General features: G+C 32.9%; 1 protein-coding gene across 1 annotated transcript in view; it reads right to left on the bottom strand.

Annotated features, from left to right (window-relative positions):
- Window positions 1-21157, bottom strand: part of LOC119644157 — a 210520-nt gene that overhangs the window by 41303 nt on the left and 148060 nt on the right. The window lies entirely within an intron of this gene.

The following is a 21157-nucleotide window of genomic DNA, read 5'->3' as shown; positions in this document are numbered from 1 at the left end:
TTTTTTCCCGTTAATCATAGTATTTCGGTTCGCGTTGAACGACCATTCTAACATTTATCCTTTTTAATGCTTTCAGCTTACATTGTTTGCTCATTCTCGTTCATGTTCCCGTTTCCTCTTCACTGGCATTTGCTCACCAAGTAATGACTCAAATAAATTTTCCGACGTAACTTTTATTTTTCATCAGAAAATTTTTTAACCAAACTTGAGTGAAAACAAAAACAACAAAATTATGCAAAACAAACGCCCACAAACAAGTACCAGAAGTTTTTTTGCATTCAAATAAAGTAATGTATGTATATATGTATGTATGTATGTATATGTGCATGCGTATTATCGTCATAACAGAGTTTATTGCTTTTGTTGTAATTTTATGGAAATTTTATTGTGTCGAAAATGTTGTGCATATTTTACGGGTGGATTTTTTTATGATGAGTTGACAACTATGTTGATTGCTGACGATGAAGACCACTCAACAGACAATAAAGATGGTGTTGACGCTGCTGCAACTACTGTTGCTACTGTTGTTACTGTTACTGTTGATGTTGCTTGTGTTTGTGATGAGTTTGTTGACAATGCATTACCATATATATTAAGTGTGAAAAGATACTGAATGTTGTAATTTTTCTCTCTTTTTTTCCCTTTTTTTGCCTGTTTAAGCATATGATAACAATTTATTTTTCAGTTCATTGCAGGCTTTCAAAGCGTTGCGTATGAACATATTTTATTATTTTTTGAGAGTTAGAGAGTCAGTTTGTTTATTTGAGTTTTGTGTTTAGAGTTAAAATTCAAATTTGAAAATTTCCAAATATCATTATAATGTTAATTACACTCTCACCCCAGCACAATGTGGAAGGATGTACATCCTTATATAAATATTGTGCAATTGAAGAGCGATAAGAATGATATTCTATCAAGTTTTATAAACTATATGACAACTTGTTGTTATTTTCGTTAATTGAAACGTCTCCGCCCAATTGTTTATCTGAGTTGCGTACGCTTAGCAATTTTTTATTTCGACTTAAGATCTGCCTGCACCTACATTGACTTGTCAAATATTACTACGCGTTATAAGTGACGGTTTTGGTTAATGTATTTGTATCTTATCGCCGGATCTAATCTCTTCAATGAATTTAATTTGAAACGGATGAATAACTTGAGTTTCATATTCCAGCTGAAAGAGTAGAACTGTTAGGTTAGTAATAACCATTAGTAAATCGATGGTTCAATTAACTTTGTTTTCGCACTTAATGAGAGTTGCAAAAAAAAAAAATAAATAAAAAAAAGAGTAGAAGACTATTTTGTCGTGCTATACGCAATTTTTAAGTCGTAACTGAACAAATGGAGGTGACAGATGTAAAGACACGCATAAACCCTTTTCCGTATGCAAACTTAACAAAAATATATATATCCATCCATTCATCCTCTCCTTTGAAGTGTGAAATACTTTAAGAAATGAATATGAGGGCGATTGAATCAACTCTTAATAAACTGCTCTTTGCAGCAATGTTTTCTTTTTATTATTCTCCATCGACAGAGTTGTCTGCAATCGGTTGTGCAGAGCATGTGTATGCCCCGTTGATAAAATTCTCATTGCGGTAAAGAAAAAATTCGAAAACGTAATAAGACGTGACTACAACATTAGTGCTACAGATTTTATAACAAGGAAGTGTGACGAATAAGTTTGATAGGCATTCCACTACTGCACACTCCCTTAGTAACTGGTTAAATAAGCTAACCAGTAACTTTACGTAAGTAAGGTAAGCGGTCGCATTTTTGTAACGAATTTTAATATTCATCACCTTTATCCAGTATACATATAAAGAGGATAAATAAATGCAAGCGCTGTCTTCAGTGTGGAAGCGCCAGTTGGTCGATTGAACCTTTTTTCGCGCATATGCCAAAAACTTTGTAAAGTGTACACATTATATATTAACCGGCGGGAAATTCCGAGTTAATTTAAATCGTTCGTTTCTCGATCGTCCGTTGGTATGTCCTTGTAGCCATCTGTTAACAGTTATTACCCAAAGATAAAATTTGAAAATATCCGCGGTTCGTTTACGATTCGCCCGACTGTAGATGAGACTCTACATGAAACTACAATCCATGTTGGAGAGAAATTAAAATACAACTCGCAAATGTGGGTGCGAGCTGTCAAGTGTTACGACCGTTGATCGCGTACTAAAAAGCCTCTAAGGCTCATCGATTGTCAAAAAGTATATAAAACTCCTGAAACTTCTTGGTGTCGACCTAATGTGGTTTATGTGGAAAGAGAAAAAAGTAATCTTTCTATCAATTAAGCACTTTAGTAAGGCTACTCGGTCTTCTAAGTGTTCTCTTTCATGATACATTACCGTGACTGGTCCATTTTTAACCGATACTGGCCGCTTTTGGAGGAATCTACCTATAAAGATTTTTTTTACCGTTCCTGATGCCATTACTTTCCAATCCAAGATATAGAAAACTCTCCTCTTGTTCCTCTTTGCTTATTCTATTCTAGAACTATAGTTCGTCGTATAAGGGATATTCCCTGAAAGATTTGCCATGGAGAAAAGGGAAGACAAAATAGGTAGTAAACTAACGGCTTAAAGACTTCGTTGAGCGCCCCCTAAGTTGACTCGATAAACAGCTGCTCCAGATCTGGTATTTTTTTGTAAACGACTTAAGTTACATCGCGAAACTGTTGCAAATGTGACACAATCTTGGATAACTCGAAACTTTTTTTTTTTTTGAAATATCATAAGGCTTAACAAGATCAAAACAAAAAAAAAACAAAAAAGAAAAATAGTCTACAGCCTGTGAAAGATGAAAAGAGAAAGTTGATTAAGAAGATCTCTAAATGAAAAATTTTATATATATATATATGTAATTAAAAAAAAATTATTGAAAATTGAAATGGAATTTAAAAATAAAACCACATTTTAATATTTAAATAAAGCCTACAAGTATGCTAATAAACGTAAGTTGTTAACGAATACCACTATAAATTTTGCGGTTGAATTGTTGAATTAAAAAAAAAAAGAAGAAGAAAAACAAAAAAAAATATTTTTACTTTTTTTTGCCAACTTTTTTCCTTTTACTTCATATATATTTCTAAAGTTCTCTCATTTCAATGCTAAATTAAATTTCAATTCTCACTAAAGTACAATATAAGCGTTCATCACAAGTGTTTTATGTGTATTTGCTCTAAAATTTTGTTGTTGTATTTTTTGGCAACGGAAACTCAAATGGAACCATTTTTAATAGAATTGTCGATTAGGTCTTTTTATTGCGGTGTTCACATACTTTTTTTCTATTTATTTATTTTAATTTACTTTATTTTCACGTGGGGTTTTTTTTTTTTTTTTTTTAATCATTTATAAATGAAAAATCCCTGGTAAAGTAAAACCAACATTTATTTGTGAATTTAATTAAATTTTTCTCCATAAAATTTACGTAGGCTGTAAACACTGTCGTAAGTATATTAAATCGATTGTAGCTAACGTAACTTACTCGATAACGAATGATAAATGGAGTAACATAAAAATAGTGTTTTTGTTTTTCTAAATTTATTTTGTGAGGTTATGTCAATCATATATTTATTATATTAATCATTTTTTTTTTTTTTTTTTTTTTTTTTTAAAATTATTAATAAATATGGATTTTTTGTATATTGAATTTAAAGTATTTTTTGGCTCATGTGTACTTGTGTATGTGTATCGAAAGTCTGAAAAAGAAGACCGTATGCAATGTTTTTTTAAAAGTCGAGTTTATAGAAAATTGAAATAAGTTTTTCTGTTGGTGATTTCTTTTCCGTTCATAATTTTCATCCAGAAGCATTTCATCTCAATGAATTCATTTTGTTTCTATGAATACGCCTCGTGTTGGTGAATTTTCCATATTTTTTAGCATTTCTTTTATGATGTTTGCAAAGAAATGTTTGATGGCTGTTTTAAACAGCGACATACACGCTTGCATGCACACACACACACACACACACACACACACACACACACACGCAAAAGATTTTCATTCAAGTTGACTTCTTTTTCCATTAATTGAAAATCCTAACGATTAATTTAGATCGAATTTCTGTTAGGTTTTTTTTTTTTCTTTTTACTTTATTCGATCGAGACAACATATTATAGCATAGAACATATTAATTGTGATTTTTTTATAATTATTAGTACTTAGTACTAGATATCTTTTTACCATATGAACAGGTTATCATGGGGCGATCAAATAGGAATTACACTTTTTTTAAACCCCATACTGTTCATGTTTTTTTTTTTTTTCAGATTCCCGTCAAAATTGGATTTTGTATTCCAGTTCACTGTGGAAAAAAAACAAAGTTGTATAGCGTACAGAAACTGTTTGAATTTATTACAAAAGTAGTGAACTCATAAAGACTACCTTTCGCGCATATATGAGATAAACCTGTTATCTGTTTAAATGGAAAAATTGGCGTTTGGGACAAAAGGAAATCCATTCGCTATTTATAAAAGACTTTAAGGTGTACAAAAACGAATCTTTGGGGATACCACATTTTATTTGATTTAGAATTCGATGATCTCGACTTGGATCATATGGTGTTTTAACAAGATAGTGCATCTATGACATGCATCTCGTGACAAAATCAATTTTTCGAGGGAAAGTTCAATAGCCGTCCGATCTTCAAAAATATCTAGACCATGCGGCGTAACTCTACTGGACTTTTTTCTTTTGGGATTATGTTAATCTTTGACTTACTCCAATAAACTACAAATCTTCGATTATTTTGTTTTTCATTATTCTTATTATTATTAATTTCGCCAGAGAAATAAATTCTAAGACTAAACTCTTAAAAGCACTAGCATCTAAGGCTATCGGCCTTTATTAAAAACTCTACCGCACTTGAGATTCGAACCCACGACCACTGAGTTGCTAATCGAGACTCTTGCCTACTCGGCCACCCAGGCGGATTGTTTTTCATAATTATTCGTATTCAGGGGAAAATTACTGCAGATTTATTGGGGAAGGTGGCTATAAATTTGTGTTCTAGAATTAACACAGAACACGCCCAGAGACGGTAATTACATAGTATATATTTATTTATTTATTGAGAAGGCTTTAGCCCGCTAGAATAACTGCAGTTTTTCCCAGAATAAATTCGTAGATCGTCTTAATGGTTACCAATGGAATGTCATCCCAATTTTATATTAAAATATCCGCCAATCGCTTCAGTGATATTGGAAGTGGAAAACTACACCTAACGCTTTGATCTAAAACTCCACATAACGTTAAGTATATATTAGAGAATAGCGTAAGATTTAGAATTATTTTGGTCATGCATTCGCAAATTTGTTAGATTTTTTGCCTCCTTGCCTTTTCGGTTAGTGTTCTGTTATTGAATGTTGTAATGTTAGAAAAAATTGGAGTAAAAAAATGACATTTAATTAGCATATTGTAAAATGATGGGCATTTATTAACTAGGAAAATGGGCGTGGTCATTTCACAATTTATCGTATGTACTCACTCTCATCATTTAAGGATTTAGAGTCAAAATGGGCGTAATTATGCACCAGAAACATTGGTAATATCTATACTTTATAGTACAACAACAATAAAACCTATTACAAATATCGTATAGGAACATCTGAAAGATGAAAATGATTCCGATGGTGAACAAGTATACCAACGCTACCGGTTTGTGAATAGATTTTTTAGATTCAGGTTTGGTAGTTGCGACGCTTACCTACTCGGCAACTCATGTAGATTGGAAGAATTGCGAAAATACACTATGTGATATCCATCTCAGGCACGGTAAGCAAAGGTGTTGGCAGCGGTTTACACCAAGCCACACCTGCTTACCCATTACGTTGGTATGCAACAGTGGGGCAGCTGGCTCGACAAATATTCGCCGATAAAAATGGCATATGTAATGAATGAAAGTGCATAAATGCGATGCATTTTAACGCTTTTTACTTCCGTTAGACAACAGGTATGAAATTTTTAATAACAATGGATTATTCGTATCTTCTCGAGTCTCAACAATTTTAATAAAATTTTTCTTTTTTGCCGCCCCACTATCATTGTGCTTACCGAAAACGTGTGAAACAATGATCGATCTATTTCTGATAGCAGAAAAGTTTTAACGTAACTCAACTTTTATACTTTTGCTTGAGTAATGCTTATGGTAAGAGCAAGCGATTAAGAATGGAGAAGAAATTTATACAATCAGTAGAGTTGTAAGTGAGAAAAAATTATATAAGAAGTTAGTTGCCTGTTGATAATTGATGCCTGCGTCCTGGTCGTTAATCGTGTCGTGTTAAGGATCTTTTGTGTGACGAAAAAAGTTTGCTCCTGCAAGTAAGTGCAGAAAATTCACAACGATTTTAATTAATTTCCTAAGAAAAACATTTTTAATAAAGTTGCCAAAAAAGTTATACAATACTTTGATGAGCAATTATAAAAGAAACCCATAAACATGTAGAGACAAAATACGTAGAAATGTCACAAATGTTGAACGATATCATAAATTAAGTGAAAATAAGTTTTTAAAATAAAAAAAAAAAGGAAAATGTTTAGGCAAAGTCATTACACTACAATTTTTGAAAAGTTTCCTTTTGCATCCAATCTTCCCAAAAATTAAAATAAAAAAATAAAACAAATTAATTAAAATGCAGCCGGTAATAGTCGACTTTGAAAGTCAGTCCATTGGTAAAAAAATTATTATTTATTTGCTGTGCGTTTAGCAAAATTTAAAAGCAAATATCCTTGAATATTCCGCTTAAGTTTGTATGTTTGCCAAATTGTAGTAATCTCTTTACGAGAATTATTTCACGCTCTTAGAGGATTGCTTTCGAGGTCTTGTATGCAAACATTTATAATTTTACTTGTGAAAAAGAAGAGCAGTTATACGAAATGCAATTTTTCTTTGCCGGTGGTACGGTAAGACCGTTAGCTTAACATGACGTAAAAAAAAAAAAAAAAACACGACGATTTTAATACCCATGAATATATAGATACGTAATTTAAAACCCGGATAAAATTAGAAGCCGAGCGAACTCATCTCGCCTCTATACATTTTCATTCACTGCTTTATTTCCTCTCACATTTCCCAAACAAGTGAAATTTTTCGTTTTAGATAATTGTACATTATATATGATGTACATAATATGCTTATATCATACATAGTTTCGTATGTTTTTGCGTGCAAGTAAGTAAGAATATGGAGGTAATAGGCCGGTGCATATAGCAGAACTGAAACGACAGCGCACGATGGCAGGTAAAAATAAACGACAGACACAAACCAACAAAATTAATAGTAAGGTTTGGCTTGACAAACGAACGGACAGTGATGGCAGAACAATATATAAACAGCAACAAAAGACGTAAAGATCCTTACGAGTAACACTTGCACGTTCATTCAAAAATATTCTTAGCTCAATTTGTTTTCTTTTGTTTTGCAAAAGCCTCTGCCCCATCACATCACAATATAATAGGTAAGATTAAAAGTACCTGGCGTTTATACAAACGTCCCTGGGGTAGTATTAATTCCATCAGCCCGCACTAAGGTGCGTTTGAGCGACAACGGCCGATAGATAAGTAAAAAGTATGAAAATACAACAAAATGCAGAAAAAATTTGCTTTATTTGATTTAGGGCGATAACAACAGCCCGTTCTGCCCTCTTGTCGGTCGACCAATCGTTGATAAAGGCGAACTGCTTAGACAAAATTAAATTTATTCCCTTTTATCTATTGATCCAATAACGTTTTTGAGTTATATTTATGCGTCTGTCCATAAAAAAAAGTTGGATATTTGGCGATTATGTGTTATACCAATGATGTATATTTTATCTTTGAATCGCTGCGGGATTGAGACGAAATTCGGAAATTTTTTTTAGACATTAATAAAAGGCAATCAAATAATATGTCAAACGCCAATATGTGGCTGAAGCTGCATAAGCAGTAAATGGATGGTGTTCTGTTCTGTGTTTGATGAGATTGGAAAGGAACTGTGAATCCATGACCTCCTTCATTCTCACCAGATGATAGATTCTATCAATAATTAGTGCAAGTGAAACTGTCGTCTTCCATGCCAACAATACCAAATCGTATACATTGTTAATGGTTTGTGTTCGGAACATTCCCGCCTTCTCCTTTCGCTGGAGAATTCGCCCAATGCGCGTAAAACTCTAAACACAACCTACGTAGTTTCGCAGTTTTTTTTGTCTAACAATCGAAAAAAGTCGATGGCGAAGGAAAAACAAAAAAAAAAAATGATCAAAATGGCATAGCTTTCGTTAACTAAAGTGTATTTAAAATAAGAAATAAGAAATTAACTAACACATATACGTTACCAATGCTGGGGTATGCTAAACCGAAGGACGTACGGAATGAGCAGAAGTAAAATTGGGTCAATCATCTTAACACCGACTTCATTGCTCTCTGCCTTTGTTTTGTTGTCATTGTTGTAAAATAATGAAATTACGTAAAAAACCTTTGCCAACTATACAGTTTTACAATTTGACGATTTCTGCTTAACGACCAACTTTTGCTTTTCTGTGTTCCTCTGCAACGTTACCAAGTTCGTTTTACTTCACTGTTTACTGCTCTTCCAGGCATTTAGGCTTTGCCTAAATAATTGATCGCTAGATATGCTGAGATCGGACGAGACGAGGATACAAATTTTCGTACAGTACGATGACTTATTTGTGAGGTTAGGTATCGGCCGAGTATAATTTGAATATGTCACCCTACACCCAACTTATGATCGATTAGGCATATGCACACTCTCTACTCACTATATATTGAGCCCATAATCCATCGAGCTATCGAATTTAGTCGATATCGAGAACCATTTTTATTTTTGTCATTATTTCAGCACGTGACACATGTACATCATATTTCCAAGTATAAGTCTGGATAAGTTGTCTCTTACTTTTAAGTTGTTTTAAAAATTTTCAGAAAGCAAAAAAAAAAAAAAAGAAAAAAATATCAAACATTCTACCTCTCTCTGTCTCTTTAGATACAGGTTAAATGTGACTATGTTAGCCATGGTAAATATTTAAATTCTTTAAAACCGATTATATAGATTTACATAACTAATGCTTCTAGTTTTACGACAAATGAAACCATTTTCTTTTCCGCTTTGAAAATATTGCTCGGAAATAATCTTCTAAAATATGTAAACAATTGTTTTATAAAGTGAATCCTTAAAGTATGCACATTAAAATGTAAATTCTTTTCAAAGTATAAGAGAAAAAAGCAAAAAAAGAAAAAAAAAAAACACAAAAATAAAGAAACCTGAGAACAACTTTCTCTTTTCCTAATTTTGCTTCTTCATACTTTCAGGTACTTTCACTTTTTCATATTAAATAGATTTAAAAAGTGTTGTATAAGTGTTGACTATGAAAGATTCTTCTTCGAATGTCTCATATAAATGAAATCAAATAAAAAGTTCAATAGGGCAAGAAGGGTAAGAGACGGTGACGGACTAAACATTACGCTATATTTATTTACTTTTTTTTTTTTTTTTAAATTTAAAATTTAGATTTCAAGTGGAATTTTATGCTAATGCAATAATTATTTAATTTTTTAAAGGAAAGCCTTTTTCAAACTAAATGCTTGTATGCTAATATTTGCAGCATATTTTAAGAATTGCTGCATAACATATATTTTATGATGTTCAAGCTTAAGGAAAATGTGATAGTTTATTGCGTCGACCAACCAGTTGTGCTGCCTTATACCTTTAACTATACTTTAACTAGACTATATAAACGCTTCCTTTACAAGCCTTCATTTACTAAACTTACTTTAGATGTTTGCTGTTATGTTATATGTGTGATCTCTTTAGCTTTTAACCGGTTTCTACCGCAGTAAGTCTCACTTGGATTGTAAATTTTCTTATTTCCAAGTGTAAATTGACTTTAAAACGTTGATTTGCCCATAAACACAGGCATATAAATGATTGTGTATACACAGAGCTAGTGCACACAAATAAAATTGTATAGTACTCACTGCATTGCCTATATTTAGGTGTCTTGTGACTAAGATTCATGGGTTTACATTTGTCCTTGTTCACTGGTTGCCTGGTTGGTCGTGTGTGTTTGTGTGTGTGTTTTTTTTTTTTTTTTTTTTGCTTTATTCTGTTTTTGTATTTGTTTTTGTTTTCGTTTCCCATTTCCTGTTTTCGATGCTTGTTGCCGATGTCGTTGCTGTTGTTCTTTTACTACTCATTTCATTATGTTTTACGAAAAGCACTTTACGGTCATTATTTAAATTAAGTTGTGGTGATTTTTCTTACCGGTGCTGTCTGCTACAGTACTGTAGTTAAAATTCTTGAATGTTAACAATAAAAGATACGAACGATGAAAATTTATGTTCAAATCTTTTTCTCAAACTTGATTATTACTTCTTCTATTAATTTTTAAATAGAATGTTTAAACTAATTGCAAATAAATAAATTTAAAATCGATTTGCTTTATTAAAAGCTTAATAACGCTCATTCTACTCCCATTCTCCCCAACTATCTCTCTCTCTCTCTCTCTCTCTGTCTCTTCCTCACTCAAGGCAATTCCACTAATATTCTTTGTTCCTTTTTAAAACAATTGAAATTTTTTCTGAATTCGCTCAATAAATTATTGGTATTCTAAAGATAAGTGGACAACATTTTTTGTTTCTAACAGTAACGCATGAAACAATTAAAAATCATCAGAAATGTACACAATTAGTTTGTTTCAATCCGAGTCAGACTTTAGTTGGTTTAGTATGTGCTCCATGAGTCAATGTGCAATGTTTCAATTTTTCTTTTTCATTTGTGTACCTTGGAGAGAGAGAGAGAGAAAGAGAGAGAGAGAGAGAGAGTAACAAACTGACTGTGATTAAGATGAACGTGATGGCTACGGCTATTAAAAGTGTATTTTCTCCATCTCATACGTTCATCTTGAATTGGAAATGATAGTAATAGCAGTAGCAGTAGTAGTGGTAGCTAATTGATACTAGATCTGCATTAAGTGCTCATAGATACTAAATGCTCAATTGTAATACGCTGTAGCATGTAAGCGACAATAAGTGTTCTTTCGTTCTCGATCTTCTTCTCTCTCTCTCTCTCTCTCTCTCTCTCTTTGTCTCCTCCTCCTTCTGCATTCTTCAGATAACACTACGTACTATGTATTAAGCAACAGTAAAGTGCATATGACAGTTAATAACGCAAAGCAAAGAATAAACGAGTGACGCTATGCAAAGATGCTACCAAATGTTATTCTCAGTCGATGGTTTGAAATAAAGGCATATTTTATTAAACCGATTTTAAATCGACTTAAGCTTCTCTGTCCACCATTCCGCATTAGTTGCAGGGAGGGGGGAACGTTATCAAAAATAAATTCAAGAAGGATCTGATCATTTTTAACATCAATGTCATAGAACGCCATACTTTGGAAAAGTAGCTCAGTACTCATGTAAATAACGTATATTTCAAAAATTTGCTGTTTTTTTTATTGACTTGACTTTCACTTGAACTGTTTAGAGTATGTGGAAAAAACTTGATGTTTTGAAGGAATTTTTATTCCTTTTAAAATTTTGAGTCTATTTGGCAGCTTTCAAAAGAGAATGCCTCTGATGGCAAGTTACAGTCTAATAACTTAGCTGACAATTTCTAACTTCTCCACTGCCCTAACAGATAGATATCGTTAGAAAGTAATTACGTGGCTATCGCATAGTTGAAAGGAGAAGCTCTGCGTCTGTCAAGTCGGTATTCGAGGTATCGAATTTTCGTGTGACAGATTGTACTTTGTGTTAGCTTTATGTACTAGTTATCTACACTTATGTTCACTAAATATTGTAAAAATTGTTTACTTTGAACTTTCTTCATATTGCTCGTAATCTATAGGTCATGCATGCTTTTACTCTTAAAAAATAGAAAAGTTTGCTTAATTCGGGTGAATTTAAATTGTATCCAGACGAAATTATATGAACGCGAGGGTTGCTTTGCTTCTGCAAGCATTATATTGTCCAGATTTTTGCCAACCAGTCTGCCGTTAAGAGGTGGGCTGCTTGGTATCGAATAGAAAACTTGAATGAGAAAAGACAACTGTTTGCCACATCACTCGGTACATCACCTTATTTGAAAGGTATAAAAAATTAGGAATACATTTTGATTCGCTTTTTCTGAAGTAAAAGGAGATTACAATGTATAATGGAATTTAGTTTGGTCAGAGAGAAGATGTGTTTCACTTCTTAAGTACCGTAGATGCTGATCATATCGACAAAATCTTTGGTTTACGGTGGCAAACTAGCAATAAATGGCGCTATGAAAGCAAAGACTGTTCGAATGCCCGATGTGCTTAATTACTTGAAAAAGTGCCTAAAAATGATGTCAACTGAATTGCTTTCATGAAATCCACTCGTTGTGTAAATATGCGTGAACTTATTGAAATTGGCTTGAAACTGCATTTTTTTTTTTTTTTTTTTTTTAGTTTTTAATTAAATCAAAAATTCTTTTATTTAAAAAAAAAAAAAAAAAAAAACTTCCCCTATAATAGTTGGCCTTCTGTTTCATCAATCATTGCCAGTTAGATGAGATTGTATCGGACTATAGCAAGAGTATGCAAAAAATTTGTTCTATTGGGACTGGCATTGAAGATATGTGTGTGTATGTATATGTATTTTTTATCAGATATATATATTGAAATTTTGCAATAATGTATCCGAGCAGCTTATTATGAGGAGATTTGCACTTCCTTCTTTTTATTATATTTTCTGGTAGATTGCGGTCATATCCTTAATGTTTAACCAAAGTATTATTGTCTTTAAACGAGATGTCTTGATTGTTTTTAGTTTAGTGCCCGAGCTTCTTCCTTTATCTATTATAAATTCTTCCCTTTCTCTTTAATGCACGGAACTTCATTAAATTTTCAACATGTTGCTCTATGTATATAGCAATGCTTGCAATAGCAACAAAAGCAACAATAAGAGCAAATGATTATTTCATGATGGTGACTACGGACTACGGATGATAATTTTGCTACGGCAACGATGATAATGTTGTTAATGCAATAGTTGTTATAGTTGTTTTTGACTATGTTTGTTTGTCTTTGTTAGCAGCCTTCGTGTGCAAGTGACGAGATTTCATATAAAAGAAGAAAACTTTGCTGACATTTTTGTTTTACAATAGCAATAGCTTTCAAAGACAAAATGCTTCCGTTTTTTAGGGAAATTGTTGTTGTTGTTATTATATTATCATAGCAAAGAAGAGCTGAGCTGTCTCTCAAATGCATTTGAAAAAGTTTTTATTATTTTATTTTATGTTTTAGAATTTAACGAAGCAGTCTACAGATAATATATAGTGGGACTTGTTTGCAAAAAAATACGCAGAAATTGCTTTAGTGTGCAGTTGAATTATCCAATGAAATTCTTTTAAACTAAAAACTTGACAATTATTGCTTTCATCTTTTTAAGAACTTTATCACTAACTTCGCGAAAGGTTACGTACGGTAAAAGTTAAGTTAATAAAGTGAGCGTAAGCGTGCGCTCCTTACGAGCGTACATCAGCGTACGTTAGTTTCATTAACTGTTATCTCCTTGGAATTTTCCCACATTAGTTTTTTACTCAACGCATACTCATATTCAAGCAATGCCCTAAAATATGCTCTAAACTTGCCGCATACTTTCATTTTTATCGATATCACTCGTTATCAGACAAGCCATTCGAAATAATTTCTTTGATATTTCCCTTCTTGAATTTGAAAATTTAAATCGCGTATAGACGAGTTTGAATTTTTTCCATAGCCCAGAAAAAGATATTTACTCGATTAAGTATATGTGTTATATACAATATATTAAGGAGGAAGTGAGAGAGGAAATATAATTAAAATCAAAAGTAATTTTTCAAAAAACAATCGTTGCTGTTCCGGCCCAAAAGCACTCTTAATACTTCGTAATGAAAATATGTGCAATTAACAGCTAACCTTCATATCTATCGGATAAATGCATTGCATACCGTCGGAAAAATCATTTACTTTCGGATAATTGGATCTAATAGTGATTTGACAATGAAATTCTTTTACTTGCTTGTCATTATCTGCGTTTATAATCGAATTCGATGTAGATTACGTCATACAAAATATAAGATTTAATTAATAACGATTATCATCGATTTAATACTAGGATGTCGACTATTTAAACGTATCCTCGAAGGATAGGCGATATATTGATTTACCTAAAACTTTTGCAACATACAATAGCCCCATGATATATATGATGATCAATATCAAAGTCTGAACCGATTAAGGCTTGTCCATCTGTCCTCTGTAGCTTTCGTAACTGTGAAAATGAAGCTATCGACTTCAAGTTTAGCAAAAGCGCTGGAACTTCTTGCACACAGGTTAATATCGAAAATGAATCAGATTGGAAATCGGTCCAAGAGGACGCCCTTAATACAATATAAGTTGCAAGCATTTTTGCTTTCTCAGCTTTTTGCTGAAGTAAAAGTTTCGTTGCATATTTTACAATCGTTCCGCTCAATATTATTGAGTATGGAATTTTTGCTTTTTCAATTGCTATCATAAACTTGATTACTTGTTTAATTTTGGCATCAAAAGTAATCGCCCAGTGTAGTATAAAAGCAACTACAACTTTTCCCAAATCGTTAAAACTTTAAAAAAGTAATAAAGAAGAAGCAATTTTAATTAAAAATAATTAATTAATGGAATCTATAGAACAATTAAACAACAACAATTTGGAATTTTTTAAAATTTCCATAAGGTATGAAAAATTTTTTGCAGTTACTTTTAAATTAAGGGATCAATTACAAAATGGTCCTTCAAAAGTTAATCTTTATTAGACTATGCGCATAACAATTGCTAGCCTTTGGCTATGAGTGACGCTGACAGCTCGACATTATGATATATGATTGAATTGCATTATAGCTAACGATTATTGCTTTGGTTTTCATACCATCTCCTCTATGCTAGTGCAGCCACCATGTCCCTTATGGGCAATCTATTTGTCAAAATAATGAAATATATGACGGCCTAGTAAGAGAATTGATCAAATTCATTCAGTGCATTGTAATTAACATTTTATAATTTTTTTTTATTACATTTGATGTGATACGAGCCCACCGTGCCATTGCGACTTGAGAGTTTTTTTCATATTCGCTTTCTTCAGTTCTTTCTTTTCCTTCTTTATTTATCCGTTTTTTTTTTTTTTTTTTTTTTTGTTTTAACATTAGAAAATTTTTCCCTCGTTTTTCTGTATACACATACATCTACATATGCAATGCAGAATATTTTTCTTTGACATTCCGGTACTTTTTTTTATTTTTATATATATATATATATATATTTTGTTTCTCTTACTTGTTGGGATTGGGCATCGATTTTAGAAAATTTTTCTTTTTGATATTTAAAATCGAATCATTTAAAGGCAAAACCAAATGTGAGTACTCTTCAAATGCTTTATTTTCGTATATAAAGCTGAAAGTGCATTAATCTTTCATTTCGTTTGTAACGTATAGAAAAGAACCGTTATAGATAGTTGACAGTTTCTCAAATTGGGTTCAATTTCTAATCTCAAAACCATTCGCTATATTGTTCAGCAAACTAAGATAGAAAAAAAAAAGAAACGTTAACTAAGATCATGTATAGTGTAGAGAAAAAAAATGGATAGTTAAGCATAACATATGCCTATAATTCTTCTATTTGTCTGACAAGCACGCAACGGAACGGAAAAATTTAATTTAGATTATTAACATAAGGTAAAAAAAATTTACACAAACTCTCGCATTACACAAGAAACTACATAAGCTAAATAAAAGCTCAGCTTCACTTCCGCAATTAACTCGATTTAAATGATTTTCACAACCAGTCAGATGATTTGAATGAAGAAGAATTCAACTGTTCTGACTTCTAAACATACTTAGTCGAGTTAGTGAATCTAATAAAGCGTACAAGGATTTTTTTACTTTTCGCGGATCGATTAAATTGTCGTGCAATGATCGGTATAATTATTTCAGTCATCGCGATGAATATTGATAGTTTTGATATATTTTCGATTTTGGAGTACGAGCGAAACCCGAAAATAGACTAAATATTTTACGATTTTCTCGTTTCATTCGTTTATTCTTATTCTTAAATTTTGGGAATATTTTGCAAATTGATATAAAAGTTTTTTATAAAAATGATACCGATTGATTTGCCAGCATTACACCTAAGCAACATCCATGGATTTGCTCAAAAGACGGGCATCAATTGTTACACGTAAGTTAAATGTGACGTCCCCGTTTACTTTCACCTGATAGCAATCAAACGTTGAGTAATGACGATGTCACAATCATTTCAAAATGTATTCACAGACGAAATACAAAATGTATTATTATCGCATAGGAAGTAAAAAAAAAAAAAAATGGCAGAAAAATAAAAAAGTAAATTAGAATGCGAAGCAGGGACATGGGAGAGCACGTAAAAGTATTTTCGTCGATAGAAAGCCTTCCGTAGCAGACATGTCAAGAATGTAGTCCCTGGACTATTAATTTATAGGAAATTAAAAACAAAATAATGATACTGTGCGCGTGTTACATATGATACTTTAAACAAGCAAGCAAGAAAATCATATTCGGTCGTGACCAATAGCCAGATAGCCATCACCGTTATCCTAAAAAAGACCAAAAGTAAAAGAACTACATTTTCATATCCTATCATATGGACTGGGCGCGACTGATTTCTTCTATTTTTTTGTCGCATAGGTGTAGGCGTGTAATTTGAAAAATTTTTCTCACTTCATTTTCACTAACAAGAATGTGTTTACCATAGATACTACGAAGTTGGGCTGACGACCAGACGGACACGTTTAGATGCATTGCAAATTTAAAATTGGTCAAGTATTTGAATACTCGAGGGGGTTTTTGCAACTTGTTTCTGCGCGTTATAATGGTACTGAAAAATAAATTACATTTTGATACACAATAATAATGGCTTTAGCATATTTGTAGGCGATATCTTCATTTTTACGAACTGGAGAATCTTGACCACAGATATTACACAGGCAGACAGACGAACAAATCGACAATCAGACAGACAGACAGACATTCTTGAGTCGATTCATAATTCGACGCTGATCAAGAATATATAAACTTTGTACGGTTTCCGAAGCTTCCTACTGGGCGTCGCCCACATTTTCACAAAATGAATGAATAGTCAGGCCCCTTATATTTCGGTGATGGGTGTGCAAGTACCTACATAGAGAATTTATAGGGTATAAGAATATTTCCAATTTTTGTATTTATAAACTCATGCTTTTCTATTACTGTTCATGGGTTGGCATCGAATGCCTAAGTGTTTGTCGTCGCGTTTCATTAAAAAAGCCAAAGAAAAAAAACAAATGAACAAGTTATATTTGACGTGGATCGAATCTCGCATACCCATCACTACATTTTTCGCATTCGGTAGTATTAAGAAAACATTTATCACGGTGTCCACCATAAGCCATATTTAGGCAGATCATATATTTTCGTTTGAGAGGTGAACAAAATAGTCTTAAGCGGTCTGTCTTATTTGCCTTACGATCAGTAAGCATTAAACCTTAAAAAAGTCAAAAAAAAAAATAAAAAAAATTTAATTACTCGTAACTTTGGGTGGGCAGGGCCGATTAGTTCTATTTCTGGACCTAAAGAATAGAGTGTTTCGTAAAGTAAAAGCGGAAAATATTAGCCTTCTAACTTTAATAACTTCCGAGCAACGAGCAAAAATCCAAAAAGTTTTGTTAAAAAAAACTGAGTTGCGTTCAATTCACGCTCCACTGCGGGCTTCTGCTCTGACCAATTTCAACCATTTTCATTCTAAACTGCATTTAGAAATTTCCAATGTTTCTACCAAATTTAAAATTGATATTTTCATTTTTGCGGCCAGCAGAGTCGCAACAACACACACCTTACAGACGGACAGACATGGCTAAATTACGTCAGAATTTCACGCTGATTAAGACTATATAGACTTTATAGGGCCTGTGAAACTTCTCTTTGGATGTTACATACATTATGGAAAAGAACAAAACGAGTACACCCCCATCTTACAGTGGTGGGTGTAAACACGAAATTCCTTAACAGAATATATGTTCTATGTCTAGTGTGACTTGGAAGAGAGAAATATTTCGCAAATTGTGATCTCTTGGCAGTTCGCACATAAAAGTACAGTGCACGAGTCACTGAGCCGTTCACAGGTCCAAAGTGATTAACTTAATTGTTATACTTGAGATAACATTCTTTAATAATCACGCTGAAGACATTACATGCCAGCAATTTTTGCTGCCCTTTGAATGATAAATGTTTTTTTTTTTTCAAAAGAGAGAGAGAGAGAGAGAGAGAGAGAGAAAGAAGCGTATAAAAATTAATTAAAACATATTTTCTGCCTTGTTCACTTTTTTACCGTAGTTATACGAGGCTCTTTTACCATTTTGTGCGAAGACGGGCACAATTTTTCTGCTACGTTATACGAAATCGTCTTATATGGATGAACATGTATTTTAGAAGGGTACATTGAACTGAGGGCGTATACTCTGCTGGTATAATGAAAGGTAGGTCAATCGGTGCCCGTTTGAACGTTACGTACATTCTTCCAAATTTATTCATTACAGGGAATACACAAAAGTACGCCTACTCAAAAAATAGCGACGATACATCTATCGCAGACTATTAGGAATAAATTTGAAAAAGGATTTCATGGGCTTTATGGAGTTTTTGAAGCTTGCTACTGGATCAAACTTTCTCTTTCTCTTTCTCTTTCAAACTGCTTTGCAAATTTCTAGGCGATATCTTCGTTTTTTGCGAATGGGAGAGTTTGTACCACAGATATCACATAATTGAGCGTGTGGACATACGGACAGACAAATAGACGCATATGATCTGTAACTGGCTGAAAAGGTATTCACTTTATAGGGCTTCTGAACCTTCTTTCTGCGCATTATAAAGGTTTTGAAAAAAAAAATTAAATTTGGATATACTCTAAAATTGAGTAGGCGTGGCCGATTTGCTCCAGCTGTGTGTAAGTACTACAGCATCGCCCATAAAAAATGCATTTAAATTTTTGTATATTTATCTGTTACAGTTTATGAGTAATGAGCGAAAAAAAAACCATTTTCCACCACAGGTGTCCCCGCTTTACGCACTGTAGCACTGTAGATCTGTCCTTCGACCGATTTGACGTATTTTCAATATCAATCCTGATCGCAAGAATTTCCAATGTTTCTGCCAAATTTGAATTCATTTTTGCGGTCAGGAGAACGTTTATAACCGACATTATACAGATGGACAAACGGTCAGACAGATATACATCGATATAGAATTTAAGGCGGATCAAGAGTATATAAATTTTAAGAGGCCTCTGAAGTTTTCTTCTGGGCGTTGCAAACATTTTTATAAAATAAACATATCCCCCATCCCATGGTGATGCGTATAAAAAAAAATATATTTTTTTTTTTCTTTTCTTTATCTATTTCATGTCTTTTCATTACACTAACAAGGCTTTGAAGTCTCTTACTGTATAATTTTATTAATTAATAAAAGTGATTGGAAAAAGTGAAAAAAGAAAAAAAAAAAAAAAATACAAAATTATAAAAAGGAAAACACGTACATGAAACAAATTCTGCAAACAAAAATCAATAAATAATCAGCAAGTCTTGTAGCGAGCAACAATTTCTGTTTGTAGTAATAAAAGTGTCGACTATGGCCGCCTTGCTATTCATTAATGGGCGAAAAATGGGCGAGGTCAAGTGTCTATGAATATCGTTTTATAAATAGAAGCTTCTCGTGCAGGTATCTTTGATAAACAAGCAAAAATGGCTCTACAATGATTTTAAATTCAATTTTTAATATTTATCTACGATGATGACAGAGTTAAGTCGATAATGTTGAGGGAAAACGTTGATGTAATAACATGAGCTGAATAAGACACATGTACACAGCGTTTCCAGGGGAAAAGGTTTCGCGTAAACAACGATCTTCCTGTGCGGCTACATTTATATTTTCAGCAGCTTGCGAGGAATTGCTTGTATCAAATCGAAAAGTGGGCAAAGGGGATATCTAAGTTAGTATTGGGCGAGCAAACGAAAGAAGAGTTAATGCTCAATCGATTATTGGATCATCTACTAACTAAGTTGGTAAAGGCATAACACTTATCGATTGGATGCACATCCACTAGGTTGCAGCCACCATCTCCTCTATCTATTTTTCTTTTTTCAATTTACTGCGTTCTACAAAGGAAACGGAGAACTTCCCTTGAGTGATTGGCCATATTAAAAGAGAAAAAAAAAAATGATTTTACTACGAATCACCATAAACTTGAAATTTAGTTTCCGAGTGCCAGTTTCTTGGTCAGCTGCAAGCCAATCATATCAAGGAGGCATTCAAGAGATTTGGGGCTACTGTGTTCTTAAGTAAAGATGAATTTGTACGCATTCTGTAAAGATTCTTCTTGTTGAATATGGTTATTGTTAGTTGTTCTTTTACACCCATCAGCGTAGAATGGCGGATATATTCATGTTGTGAAAACGTTTGCAACGCCCAGAAGGAAACTTCAGAGATCCCTCATTAAATTCTGAACCGATTTAAGCACGCTCGTCTGGTCGTCTGTCCATTGAAAATGGGCCAATTATATCTAAGGACTCGCCAATAGTATTACGTAAAGGGATAACAACTCTGTTTATCAAAAGGAATAAAAACTTAATTTTTTGCTCATTAGTCATAGACTGCAAGAAATCAATTAACAAAAATTTTAATGTAATTTCTATGAGCAATATGGTAGCGCCCGTCGACCACACCTACGTAATGTTATAATGTATTATAATTTCATTTTTTTTTGTGAAACCCCAATAAAGTATATAAACTCTTGGCCAATTTCAAATTTGGAATGCATCTAAGCATATCCGTCTGTCCATCTGTCCTTTTATGGCACTACTAGTAACTGTGGTAAACATTCTTCCATTCGCAGAAATGAAGATATCGCCTACAATTTCAAAGAGCACGCCTACAACGCCCACATGCCTATATAGCAAAAATAGTAGACGGCAATCGGCCTAAATTGGAAATTTATCATTATCTCTGGGCTCTAATAAAAAATAAATGCAGGATGCAATCTAACTACGTCGGTTAGTCACCCTAATCCAATTTCCGGAAACTTATTGAGGGTGTTGTTGCCGGCTTCTA

The sequence above is a fragment of the Glossina fuscipes genome, unplaced genomic scaffold, assembly GCF_014805625.2.
Source record: "Glossina fuscipes isolate IAEA_lab_2018 unplaced genomic scaffold, Yale_Gfus_2 0, whole genome shotgun sequence".
Taxonomy (NCBI): Eukaryota; Metazoa; Arthropoda; class Insecta; order Diptera; family Glossinidae; genus Glossina; species Glossina fuscipes.
This window is presented reverse-complemented; position numbering and strand designations above follow the sequence as displayed.